This window comes from Haemaphysalis longicornis, unplaced genomic scaffold, assembly GCF_048455015.1.
Source record: "Haemaphysalis longicornis isolate Haplotype H1 unplaced genomic scaffold, Haemaphysalis longicornis Haplotype H1 scaffold_1, whole genome shotgun sequence".
In the NCBI taxonomy this organism is placed as follows: Eukaryota; Metazoa; Arthropoda; class Arachnida; order Ixodida; family Ixodidae; genus Haemaphysalis; species Haemaphysalis longicornis.
In genome coordinates, this window is record NW_027526203.1 from 247232763 (window position 1) to 247249640 (window position 16878).

The 16878-nt window shown below is 49.5% G+C and overlaps 1 protein-coding gene across 2 annotated transcripts in view; it reads right to left on the reverse strand.

The window, feature by feature from the left end:
* LOC144143603 (argininosuccinate synthase-like) overlaps window positions 1-16878 on the reverse strand; it is a 200824-nt gene that overhangs the window by 35538 nt on the left and 148408 nt on the right. The gene's annotated exons all lie outside the window — the stretch shown is intronic.

Sequence of the window (16878 nt, forward strand, 5' to 3'; positions counted from 1 at the left end):
CACTAGAGAGGAATCTAGCGCTAGCGTCTATGCGGCTCACATCAAGGCCGTCTGTGTCGTCATGGACAGCCATTACATCATGCGCTCGCCTTAATTTCGTCATTGGCTTGGACTGAAACGTTTAAGTGACCGCCAATTTAAACAAGGTGCCGCAAAAATGCCAAGAATAGTGTGCAGTTATGTAAGTGGGAAATAAAACAGGCCGTTTTAAAACTAAGGAAAAAAGAAGTAAAGCGTATTTTTGCCGGAACGGTTGGGCCTGCTATTCTGCAGCCAAGGTGGTAGTTACGAACAGTGTTAATATTTGGGGGGCAAACTCGTTAGAGACTCTTATTTTTTATTTTACGATTATACTAAATTATAGGCTGTTTGAAGAGTTTGGAAATTTTTTTTTGAACGTGCATATGAAAACGACGCCTTCGTGATGAACGGTGCACCGACAGTCAGCTACAGTTTAACAAAACTTGCTGCTGAGAGAGTTGGTTTATGCTTGAAGAAAAAAGAAAACATGGCAGACGATGACAAGATAGGACGGATACAGGCGCCCGTATCTGTCGTATCTTGTCTTCGTCGAAGTACGTTTTGTTTCTTTTTTTCGTCAGCTACAACCTTCGCGGTGGCATATTAGCCGCTCAGTCATACGTCCTTCGACTGTGGCATGACCAACGTCAGGTACGGTCACGCACTGCCTGCTGTTTCACCGAACACGGCTACCACAGAACAAGAAGGATTTCGGCTTCCTCGTAGCTCGTAGACGTGTTAATGCATAGTGAAGAAAGCAAATCCCCAAAACCGCTTAAGAATTCAATTACCATGCCAAGCCCAAGCCAAAAGCGAGATTCTTTCAATAAACCCCCACGACAACATGGATTACCAGGCGCAGTTTCCTCTCTAGTATACTTACTAAGAAACTCTATGGTTTAAAGTACTGTTGCTCGATGCGGGTTACAAAATAAAATACACGGACACGTTCTAATTACCTCCATTTGCAGTTGCCGGCCCACCTTGACAAGTTCTGACATAATTACATAATTTTATGTATTATATCCGGTAGGAGGGAGACGTAAAGATGGAAGGTGGGTACTTAATTTTTTATATGGTTTCGTGGCGTTTCGATAGGATGGATGAGTGCTTGTGAGGGATGAAGATGAAGCAGGACAGGGGGTTCTGCCGCCGGGATGCCGGTGCTGGAATGCTCGCAGCAACACGTCAGCGCAACTCTCCTGTCAAGGAAAGAAGCTCCTCTGTGGGGTTTGGCCGAGTTTTTGAGTGGTTTTGTGTTTGTTTGAGGTTAAGAGGCTTTGATTTTCAGCCTTGAAGGGTTTTTGTTTTTTTGTGAGTTAGTTTATTGGTAAGGGAGATGTCTTTCAACTCCCCCGGTCAGGGTTCCTCGCCCTGGTCGGCTTTCCTCCCCATGCAGGACTTGTCTGTGGAGGCATTTCTCAACGGAGGAGTGCGGAACATCCCCGTGGCTCTGGTTCCAACAAACGGGGGCGAAATTCGGCGCAATAATCCGCAGGCCATTCAAGTGGACCTGCAAGGGGTGACTCCGCATTTCAGGAAGATCTCGGAGGTGAGACCGTTCGACAGGGGTGGCATACTCGTCCGGTCGTTGATGATGATGAATTGATTTTATTGGCGCAAGGCCGACATGGGCAAAGAGCGCCAAACACAAAGTGATTTGATAGGAGAGAACACGAAATAAAATCAGTTAAAAACAATGAGCACAGCTGGTGTAAAGGGCCAGGGTGAAGAACAAGAGTGGTTAAAAATTAAATAAGGTGGCTGGTGTATTGGACCGGGGGTAAAGCTATGGGTGATAAGAGATGAGTTGTAAGAAATGAACTTCAGATAGGAACCTTAAGGTTCGCTGAACAGAGAACATGGCTTCATCTCCTAAGAAGTATGACGGGTGTGGTGGAATATGTCGTGTATGTAGTTGTGGGAAGTGTTTTCGTCGTGTAATGTCGAGTGCCTTACATTGTATGAGGATGTGGATCACGGATAGGGCCTCTCCGCACCTGCTGCACAGAGGTCTTGGAGACCCCGTGAGAAGGTGTGAGTGCGTTGCATGAGTGTGCCCTATCCGTAATCTAGCCAAGGCGACTTCAGTGTATCTATTACGTGTGTCGGTGGTGTATGGTCCCAAGTGTGGTTTTATTACGTGTAACTTGTTGTCTGTTTGTTCACTCCAGTGCGTTTGCCATGTTTTGCGAAGTTGTTGTCTGATGTGTGGTTTCACGTCGGTGTAGGGTAATGTGGTTATGTCTACTGTATTCGAGAGTGTAGCAGCAGCAGCCATTCGGTCCGCTGCTTCGTTCCCGGCTATACCACTGTGGCCAGGGACCCAGCAAAGAACCAGTTCAAACTTGCGTACATACACCGACATAATACCCTTGACTATTAGATTTACAACGTGATTTTTCGAAGACTTTGTTGACGACAACGCCCGCACGACACTGAGGGAGTCTGTATATATAATGGATTGTGGGATGTGACTTTGAAGTATATGATTGACAACAAGAAGTACACCGTAAGCCTCTGCCGTAAATATACTAGTATGACTATTCAGAGTTTTGGTGACACTAAGGCCGGGCCCATGCGCCGCGCAGGACACAGAGGTGGAAGTCTTAGAGGCATCCGTATAAAATTCAGAGCACTCATACTTCTGCTGCAAATACAAGAAATGCTGCAGAATTGCACATGTGGGAGCTCGGTTTTTATCTACATGTGTGAATGATGTGTCGCATGAGACAGGGCGGAGATGCCATGGTGCTATGAAATCTGTTACAGAACTTTGGATGGTATTGAAAAAGGAGACAGCAAGCTCTGACGCTTCCTCTCTAACTCTGTAAGAGAAGGGCGCAGAGAACGATGGTCGATTTAAAAGGAGTTCAGTCATGGAGGTATCATGAAAAACTGATTTAAAAGGATGGTGAGGCATGGATGAAATTTTAAAACCATAAAGGAGGTCTGTGTATTCTCGCTGACGTTGTAGGTTCCATTTGTTGCACTCTACATACAGGCTTTCGACTGGACTAGTCCGAAAGGCGCCACACGACAAGCGGAGCCCTAGATGAAGCACAGGGTCCAGCATTCTGAGGGATGTTTTAGTGGCTGACCCATAGACAACGCTGCCATAGTCCAACCGTGAACCTATCAAGCTGGTAAAAACACGCAACAGAAGTTGTTTGTCAGCACCAAAAGAGATGTGCGAGAGAACCTTCAGGATATTCATTGTTTTTAGGCATTTATGTTTTAGTTGTTTTATGTGTGGGATGAATGTGAGCTTTTCGTCAAAGATTATACCTAAAAACTTGTGTTCCTTTTGGACAGGAATAGAGGCACCGTGGAGTCGAATGTCTGGATCCGGCCGCATGCCACGCCTCTTAGAAAACAGAACACAAGTGCACTTTCCTGGATTAAATTTAAAACCGTTGCGATCTGCCCAGACGGCTAGCTTGTTCACACCAAGCTGCACTTGGCGCTCGCAGATAGACAAGTTACACGATTTGAAGGATAGTTGAATATCGTCTACATAGATTGAACAGGAGATCGATGGTGGCAGTGCCTTCTGAAGAGAATTCATTTTTACAATAAAAAGGGTGCAACTTAAAACTCCACCTTGCGGCACGCCGTTTTCCTGCACATGAACCCTAGAAAGTGCAGTTCCAACTCGCACGCGAAACGTTCTTTCAGACAGGTAACTGGCAAGCGTGTTCATCATGTTACCCGACATGCCAAAGGTATTCAAGTCGCTAAGGATGCCGTACCGCCAAGCAGTATCGTACGCCTTTTCAAGATCAAAGAAGACCGTCATGCAGTACTGCTTGTGGAGGAAGGCATCTTTGATATAAGACTCTAACGCAACGAGTTGATCGTTGGTAGATCGCCCCGCCCTGAAGCCCGCCTGGCAGCCCTCGAGAAGACCATTGTACTCTAAGAAGTACACAAGTCTCCTGTTTATCATCTTCTCGAAGAGCTTACACAGGCAGCTTGTCAGGGCAATGGGGCGATAACTGGCAGGAGAGGAAGGGTCCTTCCCTTCCTTTAGGACAGCCACTACTATGGCCTCCCTCCAAGAGCGAGGAATGTGCCCCGAAAGCCATATTTTATTCTATAGGTGTAAGAGTGTTTCAAGAGTGTCTGGGTGTAGGTGTTGTATCATGGTGTATGTGATTTTGTCTGCACCTGGAGCTGACGTCTTACATGTGCTCAGAGCAACCTTCAGCTCATGAATTGAAAAACAAGAATTGTAAGAAGTGTGCGACTTGTTGTTATCACGTAGGGACTTCTTTTCTACAGATGTTTTGTGTTTCATGAAAGTGTTTGTGTAGTGTGCTGAACTGGACACGTGTTCGAAGTGTTGTGCAAGTGTGTTAGCCTGGTCTTCCAGTGTGTCCCCTGTTGTACTAACCAGGGGCAGGCTGTGTGTCTGTTGTCCTTTTAGTTTTCGTATTCGTGTTCAGACTTTGTGTGTATCAGTGTATGAATTGATGGAAGTGAGGAAGGTGCGCCAACTCTCCCTTTTCGCCTCACGACGCACTCGCTTCCCAAAAGCCTTTGCCCGTTTAAAAGAAATGAGGTTGTCTGACGTGGGGTACCGGCGAAGGACACCCCACGCCTTGTTCTGGGCCTCTCGCGCCCGCCTGCAGTCCTCGTTCCACCAGGGCCTCCTTGGGCAGCAGGACCCACTGGAGGCCTGGGGAATGGACTTTTCGGCGGCGTCGAGGATGTGAGCCGTGACGAGTTGGGCGGCTTCCTCTACGTGTAGGTGTTTTATGGATGTGTGGTGTAGTTGAGATATTTGTGTGAATGTGCTCCAGTTTGCTTGTGATTCATTAAACCTTTTATGGGAAGATGGACTGCTCGGGCCTATACCTATATATGTTAATGAAGTGGGGAAATGGTCACTACCATATGGGTCTGTGCCCACACCCCACTCAAGACAAGGAAAGAGAACTGCGGAACCAATAGCCAAGTCAAGATGCGAGTATGTATTATGTCCTAAGTTATGGTATGTAGGCTGTTTTTTGTTGAAAAGGCATGCTCCGGAGGATGTAAGGAACTTCTCTATCAGGCGACCTCGGGCATCCGTTCTGGTGGAGCCCCAAAGAGAGTTGTGCGCATTAAGGTCGCCTGTTAGTATGTATGGTTCGGGCAGCTGGTCAACCAGTGCCTCGAAATCAGAGCTCAGAAGTGCAAAATCAGGAGAGATGTAAATAGAGCATACCGTTATCAACCTGTTAAATATTATGGTACGGATCGCTACAGCCTCGAGGACAGTGTTTAAAGTGACAGGGTGGCATGCTAATGATTTCCGGGCGATAATGGCCACACCTCCTGAAGAGTGGGTGCAGCCAACCCTGTCCTTTCTGAATACCATGTACCTATTTAAGAAATTTGTTTGTTTAGAGTTGAGGTGGGTTTCCTGGAGACACATAATACTTGGCTGACTGGCATGCAGAATCTCATACACATCGTCAAGATTTTTAAGGAGGCCTCTGCAGTTCCATTGGATAATATTTTCTGTTCCCATTATTTAAATTTAAGAATGACTGGAATGTGTGTGTTCGTGTGTGTTCATGTGTTGTCTTTCGGGGCTGTTACTCTTGGATTGGGCTTTTTGGGCCTTTCTGTAGGCTTGGAAGTCGGTGGCCGCTCCTTGCGCTGCGTTGCAGGCAGGAACGGCCCGACGTCCATCTCGTCGTCGGATGTCCGAGGGGTGCCCGACGGACCGGGCCCCCCGGACTTGGCCCCCCTTCGGGAGCCCTTCGTTTGAGCCGCCACCGTCGGGGGCGCCAGAGGTGGCACAAGCGGTGCGGTGGCGGTGGGAGCCGGTGCGGGGCCCGTGGTGTCCATCACCTCGGTACCCTCCAACGCACTGGATGACGGGGAGACAGAGGCGGGAGCGGCACCGGTCCCGACAGGAGTGGTTTGCGCCACAACCGCTGCTGCCTCAGCAAGCGGCGTGGTGCCGGGTTGGGCTGCGTGAGGCAACCCAGCGGGGGGCGGGGGCGGGACCAGGTCAGACTCGCTGAACTGGGTCCCTGTGGACACCAGACGCCGCTCCGCCCCCCGGCGAGCCGCGTCAGCGTACCTCCCCAGAGGGAAAGAGGCGAACCTCTTTCTCGCCTCTGGGAAGGTGATGTTCTCGGTTACTTTGATGTTGATGATCTTTTTTTCGAGTTGGAACTTTTCGCACTTGCGGGAGTACGCTGCATGCGGTCCCCCGCAGTTTACACAAGTGAGGGTATCGGATTGGCAGTTGTCACTAGGATGATCGTGCGCCGCGCATTTCGCACACGTCGTTCGGCCACGGCAAGAGTTCGTACCGTGCCCGAACCGCTGGCACTTAAAACAGCGCCGTGGGTTCGGGATGTACGGACGTATTGAGCACCGGATAAAACCTGCATATATATGTTGTGGGAGAACTGCGCGGTCAAAGGTCAAGATAATGTGCTTGGTGGGAATCTCCTTGTCGTCTCTACGGATAGTGATGCGTCTCACGGCAGTGACGCCCTGATCCTTCAAGCCGGCAAGGAGATCCGCATCGGTTTCGTTCAGGAGGTCTGTCTCGGATATCACACCCTGCGAGCTGTTGAGGCTCCGATGCGGTGTGACCCGGATGTCAAGATCAGCGAGTCTAGTCTGAGCTAGAAGCTTTGCAGACTGTTCCTTGTCATTTATTTCAATTAAGAGTTCACCAGACCTTTGTTTTTTGCATTTATACGATTTTCCTACTATGGCTTCAAGATACTTGGCGATCAAGAAGACTGACTGAGATGCAAGAGGGTGGGTTGGATTGAGCGATTCCATGACAAGAAATCTAGAAAAATTATCTGGTTCAGGAAATGTCAAAGATGGCAATGGGGGAAACGATACTTCGGTGCGGCCCCTTTTAGGGGGCCGATCACGGTTGGAGGGGGTTTTAGACAATACCATAAATCATAGTATAAAAGCAGGGAGACGGGGGTACTTTCTCCTTTGACCTTACCCTGGTAGTCAAAGAGGTCCCGGAGCTCCCTGCCTGGTAGACAGGCAGGGAGCCCATCGGCCGGAGCTTGACCAAGGCTCCGACGGCCACCGTTTACGGCTTCTACCCTTCACCTTTAAACACGTCGCCACGGTTGGACACGGCTTATGTTGGGAGCTCGGGGTCCGCGGTGTCGCTGCTCACCGTCACCATGAATACTTACTCGTCCGGTCGTCTGACGAGACCTGCGTCATGGATATTCTAGCCTGTACTCAGTTCTCCTCATTGCCGGTGACAGCGTTTATTCCTCCTCACCTTGCATGCTCGAAAGAGGGGAGTTAGCAAGGACTTGAGTCCACCGGAGGTGCTGAATAGTTTCGCAGCGGCGGTTGCCATTTCGGTCTTCCGGTGCAGCAGAACAGCCAACGACAGAAAGATGCCAACGGAATCCGTCATCGTGACTTTTGCGGGAATCACCTGCCCCTCGGAGATTAAGGCATGGCCTTTGCTGTTCCGGGTGGAACCTCTTCAGCCTCGGCAATTCCAATACCACAAATGCTGGAGATACGGCCATAGCATCAAAGGCTGCAAATCGAACTCCCGGTGTGTGTCGTGTGGAGGAGCTCATGCTGCCTCCGAGTGCCAAGCAGCTGAACCCCGATGTTGCCTTTGCCAGGGATCGCACCCGGCTGATTACTCCAACTGTCCGACTCGTTCTCAGGAAACCAGTGTGTTGGAAATCATAGAGAAGAGAAGGTACTCACGTGGGGAAGCTGTAGCGGCGGTCAAAGAAAGGGCGCGTGGTTATGCTACTGTGGCCTCCCGCCAGGACTCTGTCAGCGAGCAGTCCATTACCAGCATGATCAATGCTTCAGTAGTGAACTCCTTGACTACCATTATACAGCCACTTATAGGGCCTCTGTCCGAGTGCATGAGTCAAATGCAAGCCATGACTCTGAAAATGGCAGAGTTTTTGCAAATGTTCTCAGCGATTTCTTCCGGCTCTCAACTTCAACCTGCAGGAATTGGCTCCATTTTAGGTGCCGCAAGTGTGAAACCACCTTCACTGAATAATGCTGACTTAGCAGAAGCAGCACCTCCCTCAGCATCGGCTCATCTAGCCCCATTGCCACCTTCGGCATCGCTGCCGGGCGGCACTCGGGTCTCCCCGCCTACTCCTCTTGTAAACATGCCATCCCCTTAAGATGAAAATGCAGCAGTCACTGATCTAGGACAGTTTCCTGTGTCCCAAGAAATGTCGTCCGCTTGTTTTGAGGACTCGGATGAGATGGAGGTAGGCCAGTCTTCCCCACTGGCCCAAAAGCGCAGGCTCTCCCCCACTGATGGGGAGGTAAGCAAAGATTCCAAACCAAAGAATACCAAAAATCCAAAAAGTTCTGTGCAGTCTTCCAATCAGCCGCACGACATACTACAATAGGCCATATCATCGGCGCAGCTTGGCTAACAATGACAAGTATACGAGTACTCCAATGGAATTGCCGCTCTGTTTTCTCTGCTTCTCCTGATCTTAATTGGCTTGTGGCTCAATACCACCCTGGCGTTATCCTACTTCAAGAAACTTGGCTTTCTCCCCAGAAATCATTTTTTATTCCAAATTTCCGCTCGTTTCGTTTGGACAGGCAAGGTAGAGGTGGAGGGTTATTGATTTTAGTATCGCAAAAATTCTGCCATAGTGCACACATGTCATTTGTTTCTCTCTCATCTGAGAGTGAAATTTTTGCAGTTGACTTCGAATTACCAGGAAATGTTTCATTCTCCCTTGTAAATGCATACTTTCCATATGGGGTGACATCGACTGGTTCACTGGATGCAGCTTTGGTGGCTTGTAAAAATCATGTCATATTAGCAGGGGATTTCAATTCTCATCATGTGGACTGGGGATATCGTACTGATGCTTGCAAGAGGCGTTTATGGGGGTGGATTAGCGACCACTCTCTCTCCTGTGAGAACTCAAAAGCGGCTACATGTCTGCGCGGCCAGAGTAAGTCGGTATTGCACTTTACTTTTGCGAAGCCGGGTCTTGTTGCTGCGTGGTCTACGGCAGACTGTGCTACATCTAGTGACCCCATCCCCCTGGTTTTTGATATTCGCGCAAGGAAACACGTTACCCGTAGGAAGCACTCCTTTGTCAATAGAATCGGTATGAAAATTTAATGCGTTCAGGATTAGCTTCGATACCAACTCAAGAAATTTACGCTCGTGCCAAGGAGCTTATATCAGTAATTCAGGATTCGGCCACTCGAGCTAAATTTACGATTTCTTCGGTTAAAGGGAAGCCAAGCAGTCCTTGGTGGAATGAGGAATGTACGAGGGATTTCCGTCGAAGAAAAGCAGCGTGGAAAAAATTACAGTATAACCAGTTTCCCGAAAATTGGAGCAATTTTAAGTATTTTCGCGCTGTGTTCAAACGTACTGTTGCACGGACAAAAGAGATATATAACACAAGCCGCTTCTCTTTCCTCTCGAAAACTAGTAATAGGCGTGCGCTCTTCTCGTTCTTGCGAATTAGAAAAAATGGCCACAGCTCACCAAACCTTGATTCCTTCATGCATACGCCAACAACCTTAAAAATTCATCTTGATCAGTTGGCTGTAAGACTGCAGGCTCGTTTCACTTCCCGCTACCCGGTACTGGCCCCACCGGCCGATGGCTCCCCTGTCCTGGGCCCGGCTCCTCTTAACTTTGAAGAGGTTACGAAGGGAGAGTTATACGATGTGTTACAGCGTGTACCCGATGCAGCACCAGGCCCAGATGGTATTACTGTCCCAATGATAAAGATGATGTTTACGGAGTCGCCTGAAGACCTCCTGCATATTGTGAACCACTCTCTGCGCGCTTCCTGGGTGCCTCTCGATTGGCGTCTGTCGAAAGTTGTTCCCTTGCCTAAAAAACCTGGGTTACGTCTTTCATTGGATAACATTAGGCTGATAAGCTTAACGTCTAATCTTGTAAAAATTGTTGAGAGGGTTTTATTGGCCAGAATCGAAAAGTTTTTAAATAGTGCTAACATTTTGAGTCCTCGGCAGGTGGGCTTCAGGCCAGGCTGCTCGATATGGTCGGCGCACATAGACCTAGAGAGCCGCCTTCATCTGGCTCGTCGTTCCAAAGAGGCCGCAGCGCTTGTGACATTGGATGTGGCCAAAGCATATGATTGCGTGGAACATGGCATACTTTTAGAAAAGATGTATCGATTATGTTTTCCCGAATATATTACTTCGTGGGTTAGGATGTTTTTAACCGGTCGCAAATTCTTTATTGCTCAGAGCGGCGTTACCTCCTCACATTACAATCAAACGCGAGGCTTACCTCAAGGATCCGTTCTTTCTCCGGTTTTATTTAATGTCTTACTAAGCGAGGTTCCCGTTATTGCGGGCGTACAGTCCTACTTGTATGCTGACGATCCGGCGTCTTTTAGCTCTTCAAGCAATGTACATGTCTTGTTTCAGTCACTGCAGCTTTATATGTCGACCTTAGAGTCATGGCTGGATGGCCTCTACCTATCCTTAAATGTCGACAAGTGTGCACTCTTGGCATTCCCAGTGAAAGACCCAGTTTTGATTGATCTGACATACAGACAGAAATCAATACCGCAGGTTACCTCTCTGAAATATCTAGGAGTTTTGTACGAGAGCACTCTGAATTGGCGTCCTCACATTGACTTCATTGCGGTGAAAGGGGGGAGAGCGGTATCCGTGTTGAAGAGATATTGTAATAAGAAATCGGGTATGCGCAGAGACGTCCTCCTTATGCTTTATCGCATGTACGTGCGCCCTTTTCTGGAATTCGGCTGTATCTTTTTTCTAGTTATCCGTTCTACAAGCCCCGACCATTGATTACATTAGAAAGGTAAGCTTTGCTATTGTGTTTGGGATTGCCAAGGTACGTCCCCATTCGGGTATTGTACTGGGAGGCGGCTCGAATCCTTCCTCTGATATCTCGTTTCAAGGTGTTGCAGTAGAAGCATACCTTCGTGCTGCCTATATCGGAGTTGCCTATATCACGATCACAAATGGTTTTTGTGCACTCCCCAACGTCCTTTTTTGCCCAATCATGGCCCAAGTGCAAGCGTCCACAGGTAGTGTTCGTCCAGTCCTTGCTCGCCCCTTTAAATATCAACATATTATCTGTACCTACGTTTGACTATCGCACTGCGATGGTGGACATTGACTTCGTCAACATTTTCCCCTCCAATTCCAAATGCTTTCCGGAGAGAACGATATCTGGCCTTTTAGAAAACTACCTAGAAGAGTTCGCGACGCATGTGGTTATAGCGACAGATGCTTCTGTTCGAGACAAAAAAGCTGGTGTAGGTATCTTTGCACCTGCGCTTGACTGGGCATTTCCTCTTCGTCTTCCAAATTTCACGTCAATATATTTGGCAGAATTTTAGGGAATCGCGCTCGCTCTTCGAAAGCTCAGCGAAGAGCATCCCCAGGTGATCATTGTGACGGATTCTTATTCGGTTTGCTCCGCCTTATCTTCACCAACCGTTTCTCCACTTCGCCGATCGCTGTCGATGCTTACTGGCACATGTCAGGGAAATCCGGCTGGTCTGGGTCTCAGGGCACAGAGGAGTTGAACTTAACGAAACTGCTGATTACCTGGCAGGAGTAGCACTGGATGGTTCTCTCGTTAATACTGTGCCCCCGATAGCCTATGTTGTTGGAACTAGGTTTCGAAGGTACAGTTCACTGGACAGCTTCCCACCAGACAGCAGCGCTGGCTGCCCAGACATTGAGCATCTCCGGTACTCTTGGAAGTGTGACTTTGCGCAGTCTCGGCTGTGCGAGGTCACACTGACTTGCTTTCGATGTCGAACACCTAATTTGAATTTTTATCTACACCGTGCACGCATAGCGCCATCGGCCATCTGCAGCTCCTGTCAAGAGGAGGAAACACTTGACCACTTCCTGTTGTCTTGCCGGCGGTTCTCTTCCCTCCGAAATCGTTACCTGGAGGCTCCCCTCCGGCGCCTGGGTCTCGCCTTGTCAGTGCCTAATTTATTGTCATTTGGGGCAGTCGGGCTTGGTCGGTGCAACGGGGATGTTTTTCGCGCTCTTCACTCATATATTGCCGAAACAGGTCGCTTGCCTTTTAATCAATAGCTTCAACCCATTTTTAATCGTTTATTGAAATACCTGTTGGTACAGTAGTATTGAATTTCTTTTGATTCCAAAATTGTTAGCATCACTGTACCCTATTTTCCCTTCGTTTGAAACTAATTACTAAGCTTCTTCAGCAGTGAAATCACAATAAGACTTGGCCAATCCCCCAGAGTGGGTACGCGCCATTCTCGTTCCGGATCCAACCAACCAACCATGTATGCTCTGCTCTCCTGCGCTATATTGAAAATTTTAGATCCACTTTATGATTGGGATTGGTTTCTCCCGCCTTGAATTTTCAGTTTTCTCTTTCTGTCGTTTGTGGATCCAAAACTCTTTCCAACTGGCCTAAATTATCTTTTCTAAGCGCCTAGTAATTAAATAAGAATTTATTTATATTCACTGTCTTCTGTTGATTGGCCTATCTCCTGATTGGGTATGTGCCATACATAAAGGCGCAACAACGACAACTAAAACAACAACTGATGTTGGAGAAGTAGAGGCAGACGAGGTGCGCTATCGATCAGAAGCCTGCTACCACTGTGACTTCCCTTTCTGTAACTTGTGTAAATAACCTGTAAATACGTCTGAATACACCACCACTCTTTCGCCAACCTCGTAACATCTTATGGTAAAGGTGGCAGTGTGATCCCCCTCGGCAGGCTTCCCATACACGGAGCTACGTAGCGGACGCCACATCGGTGATCAGACCATGTCGTCCAACAGAGAAACGGCACCGGCAGCACCCATCATCATTGTGTCCCAGCTCAGAGCTCCTGGTACGTTCAACGGCACAGATGATGTTGACATCGAGTATTGGATCAGCATGTACGAGCGTGTCAGCCCTCATTACCGCTGGAACAACACAGCAATGCTCGCAAACCTTTCTTACTACCTGAAGGGCCCCGCCAATACCTGGTTAGAGACCATAAGAGCAACTGTGACCAGTTGGGACGCATGCAAGCAGAAACTTCGCGACTTGTTCCGGCGGCCTACCATGTAACCAGCTTGCTGCAAGAAGCCATCGTCGCTCGAGCTGCCAAACTCACCGGGGACCTTCCACCCTCGGGTCACCACGAATTAGCCCTTGCGGCAATAAACGTTTTGTCTCTCTCTCTCTCTCTCTCTCTCTCTCTCTCTGAAAAGAACTCATCCCGTGTGCAAACATCCACGGAATTGCATACAAGACGTCCTCTCGCTGTGCCATAAGGTTGACAACCAGACGTCAGAAGATCACAAAGTGGCGAATGTATTCAAAGGAATAGCAAACGATGCTTTCAATCTGCTCATGTGCAAGGACTGCAAAAGTGTAGACTCCATCATTAAGGAGTGCTGCCGCTTCGAGCAGGCGAAAAGTCATCGCATCGCACTGCCACACACGACGCTTCCCAACACAGCAGCCACGTCGTCATGCGAGGACGTATCGCCCCCGCCACGCCCTGCCTCGACAGCTGATCTCGGTCCTCTGCCGACTGCGAGCATGACCAAGGTGGTACGACAAGAGCTGGAGGCCATGGCTCCAGCTCTTTCTCATCTAAAAACCTGAAAGTGGTATGCCTATGCTACCCCTCACACAGGCCGTCGTGCGCCAAGAAATTGCGAGCATGGGTGTTCCAGCTGCCTGCCCTGTGAGTTGTCAAAATGTGCGCTCCAGTTTTTTTCCCCGCTCAGCCCCGGCACCACCTCAGCGTTCCACTTGTTCGTCCAAGGAACCCATCTTAATGGCGCACTGCTGACGATAGGCCCATATGCTTTAATTGCCATAAAGTAGTACATGTTGCCTGTTACTGCAGATCCCACTGGTATTGGCCCCGCCCACAGCATCCTTCTGGGTTCTCCCCGTCGACGCTAGCACTCGTCGTTTTATGAATCTCAGTTCGTCGCAATACACTGACGCTCCCACCAACACGTCCCGTATCAACCGGTCGCCATCGCCCCAGCGCCGACAGTCCCGTTCGCCTGAACCTCGCCGTGATCGCATCACAATTGCCGGCCAGCAAACTGTCGTTCTTTTTACCGTATTGAACCAGTGCCAACACGACCTTATCCTCGGTCTCGATTTTCTCTCCTCTGATTTTGCCTTGATTGGCTGCTCGGCGGGGCTGCTACACCACGAGCTCCCTCATTATGATGGCGTCATTGCGTCATCGACAAAATAAACCCCACCCAAGGTTCCTGTCAACCGACGACATCCAGTTGCCCCCCCCCCCAAGCTGCCCCTTACGTACCTTTGACGTCGTCCCCTCCACAGTCGCTGACGGCGTATACGTGGTTTCGCCAGTTCCAACTGTTCTTCTTGCTCGCGGTGTGGTGTTCCCTCATGATACCGCCACGATTGCTCGCAACCACATTGATTTGCCCTTCATCAACTTCGGCTACTCAGCGCAAATTCTCCAGAAGGGTATGTGCCTCGAAATGATTTGCCCTCTCGACGACGTTGCAACCATCACCGCCCATGGTACTCATGACAGTACGAACGACCGTTTACCTAGTGAAGCCACGGATGCAAGTTTGGCAGCAATAATATCCACCGACCTACTCCAACCTACTCCACCGACTACCAATTAGACTATGTCTGCTGTCGTCTTATCGGGATATTTTTGATCTCGACAACCGTTCACTGGGTCAGGCAACCGCTGTAAAACATCGCATTAACACCGGCGACGCCATCCCCATTCACCGCACGCCTTACCGTGTCTCTCATGCTGAGCTTAGAGTCATGCAATTGGAGGAAGTAGACAAAATGCTCCAGAAGGATACCGTGGAACCTTCCTCAATCCCCTGGGCGTCGCCCGTCGTTCTAGTGAGGGAAAAAGATGGCAGCTGGCGATTCTGCGTCAATTATCAGCCTTTCAACAAATGTGTATCCGCTCCCTCAGATCATGATGCGCTTGACTGTCTTCACGGCGGAAAATATCTTTCGTCTGTTAATTTAGGTTCGGGATATTGGCAAATTGCCATTGATGAACTCGACCAAGAGGAGACTGGCTTTATAATAGCGGTCTAAAGTGATGCCTTTCAGTCTCTGTAATGCACGGCCACATTCGAGCACGTGATGGAAACTCTGCTACATGGTTCAAAGTGGTCCGCATGTCTGTGTTACTTAGACGAAGTCGACGTTTTTTCATCGTCTTTTGACAGTCACCTTGACCGACTTGCTTAGATACACCTTATTTTCCGACGGGCAGGCTTTCTATTAAACTCAATCAAATGCCGGTTTGAACACCGTCAAATAACCATCCCTGGCCACATCGTGGCCAGGGATGGTTAACCTCCGCAAAGCAAGAATGGTACTTCCCTCCCCATCTAAATTCATTTCACGGAGAGACGCTACATATATTAGACAGGCGCAGACATTGTCCCTCCCCTGTGATCTGTTCCTCCACTACATACAAAAGTCACCAGGCCGTCCGCACTGTCAGGTATGCGGTGGCTATCCGGACAATGAACATACATATTGGCGCTGTGTACGGGCGACCTCGTCTTCCACATTTCTTTCGACCAACCCCTTCCCCCCTGATATTCCCTACTCGTGGTCTAGCTGGGCCGCTCCCCCTGAAAACCTACGGGCAGCCCTGTGGTCCCTCTTGGCTGCCCACATTGAAACTCTTTGTGCACCTCCGCCAAGCCCACCACCGTCGGAGGACCGCGGAACACCCCCTTCCTCCGTGGACTGATAACTCCGTGGCTCGGACTTGAGTTGCCTAATAAAGTTTCATCTCTCTCTCTCTCTCTCTCCTATTCCAGGGCATTTTGACCCGTCTGCACCAACGCAGGTGCGTACAGACGCAAGCGGCCATGGGATAGGTGCAGTTTTGGCTCAACGACAAGATGGCAGTGAACGGGTTATTGCCTACGCGAGTCGTTTGCTATCCACACATGAGCGCAAGTAATACAAAACGGAGTGCGACTGCCTTGCCTTGTTATAGGCAGTTGCGAAATTTCGACCCTACCTCTATGGCCGTCATCTCTCCGTTGTGACGGATCACTACGTGCTGGCTCTCCTCGTTGAAGGACCTCAGAATCGCAGAATCGACAGCTGGGCTAGTTGGTATCCGTCCACCCTAAACAGCGCTTAACAACACAACGACGAGGCAGAGGGGGCACAAGACGGCGCTGACTATCAACTAAATCTTTATTCAGAAGAAAACACACAATCATACACCACACGCCGTTGTGTTGTTAAGAGCTGTTTAGGATTGAAGGACCTCACCGCGCGACTTGGCAGCTGGGCTTTGAGCACCCAAGAATATACCTTCTCTGTCACATATACGTCTGGCCGTCTACACCTAGATGCCGACTGCCTCTCCCGGAACCCCGTCGACCCGCCTTACCTCCCTGCATCTGATTACGACCCGTGCGCCCTCGCCATATCAGGTCTACTACGCATAGGCGTCGAGCAACGCTGTGACGATTCGTTGTGAGCAATATTACAGAACCTTGAATCTGCTAATCCCGAACCGTCGCTCCACGCCTTCTTCGTACCAGATGGTGTACTCTACTACCGCAACTTCCGCTCTGGCGGTTCTGCCTTGCTACTGCACATTCCTGAGCACCTGCGGTTATCAGTACAACACCAGCCACATAACGTGCCGTATCTATCACCGCGCATGACGTCGCTTTGCTGGCCCGGTCTCTACCCCTGAGTGCGACGATACGTCAAGGCATGTGACTCTCGCCAGCGGAGGAAGACACCACCCGTGCTACCAACCGGTCCTCTTCAACCACTAGATATTCTGACTGCGCCCTTCTATCGTGTCGGCGTCGACCTACTTGGCC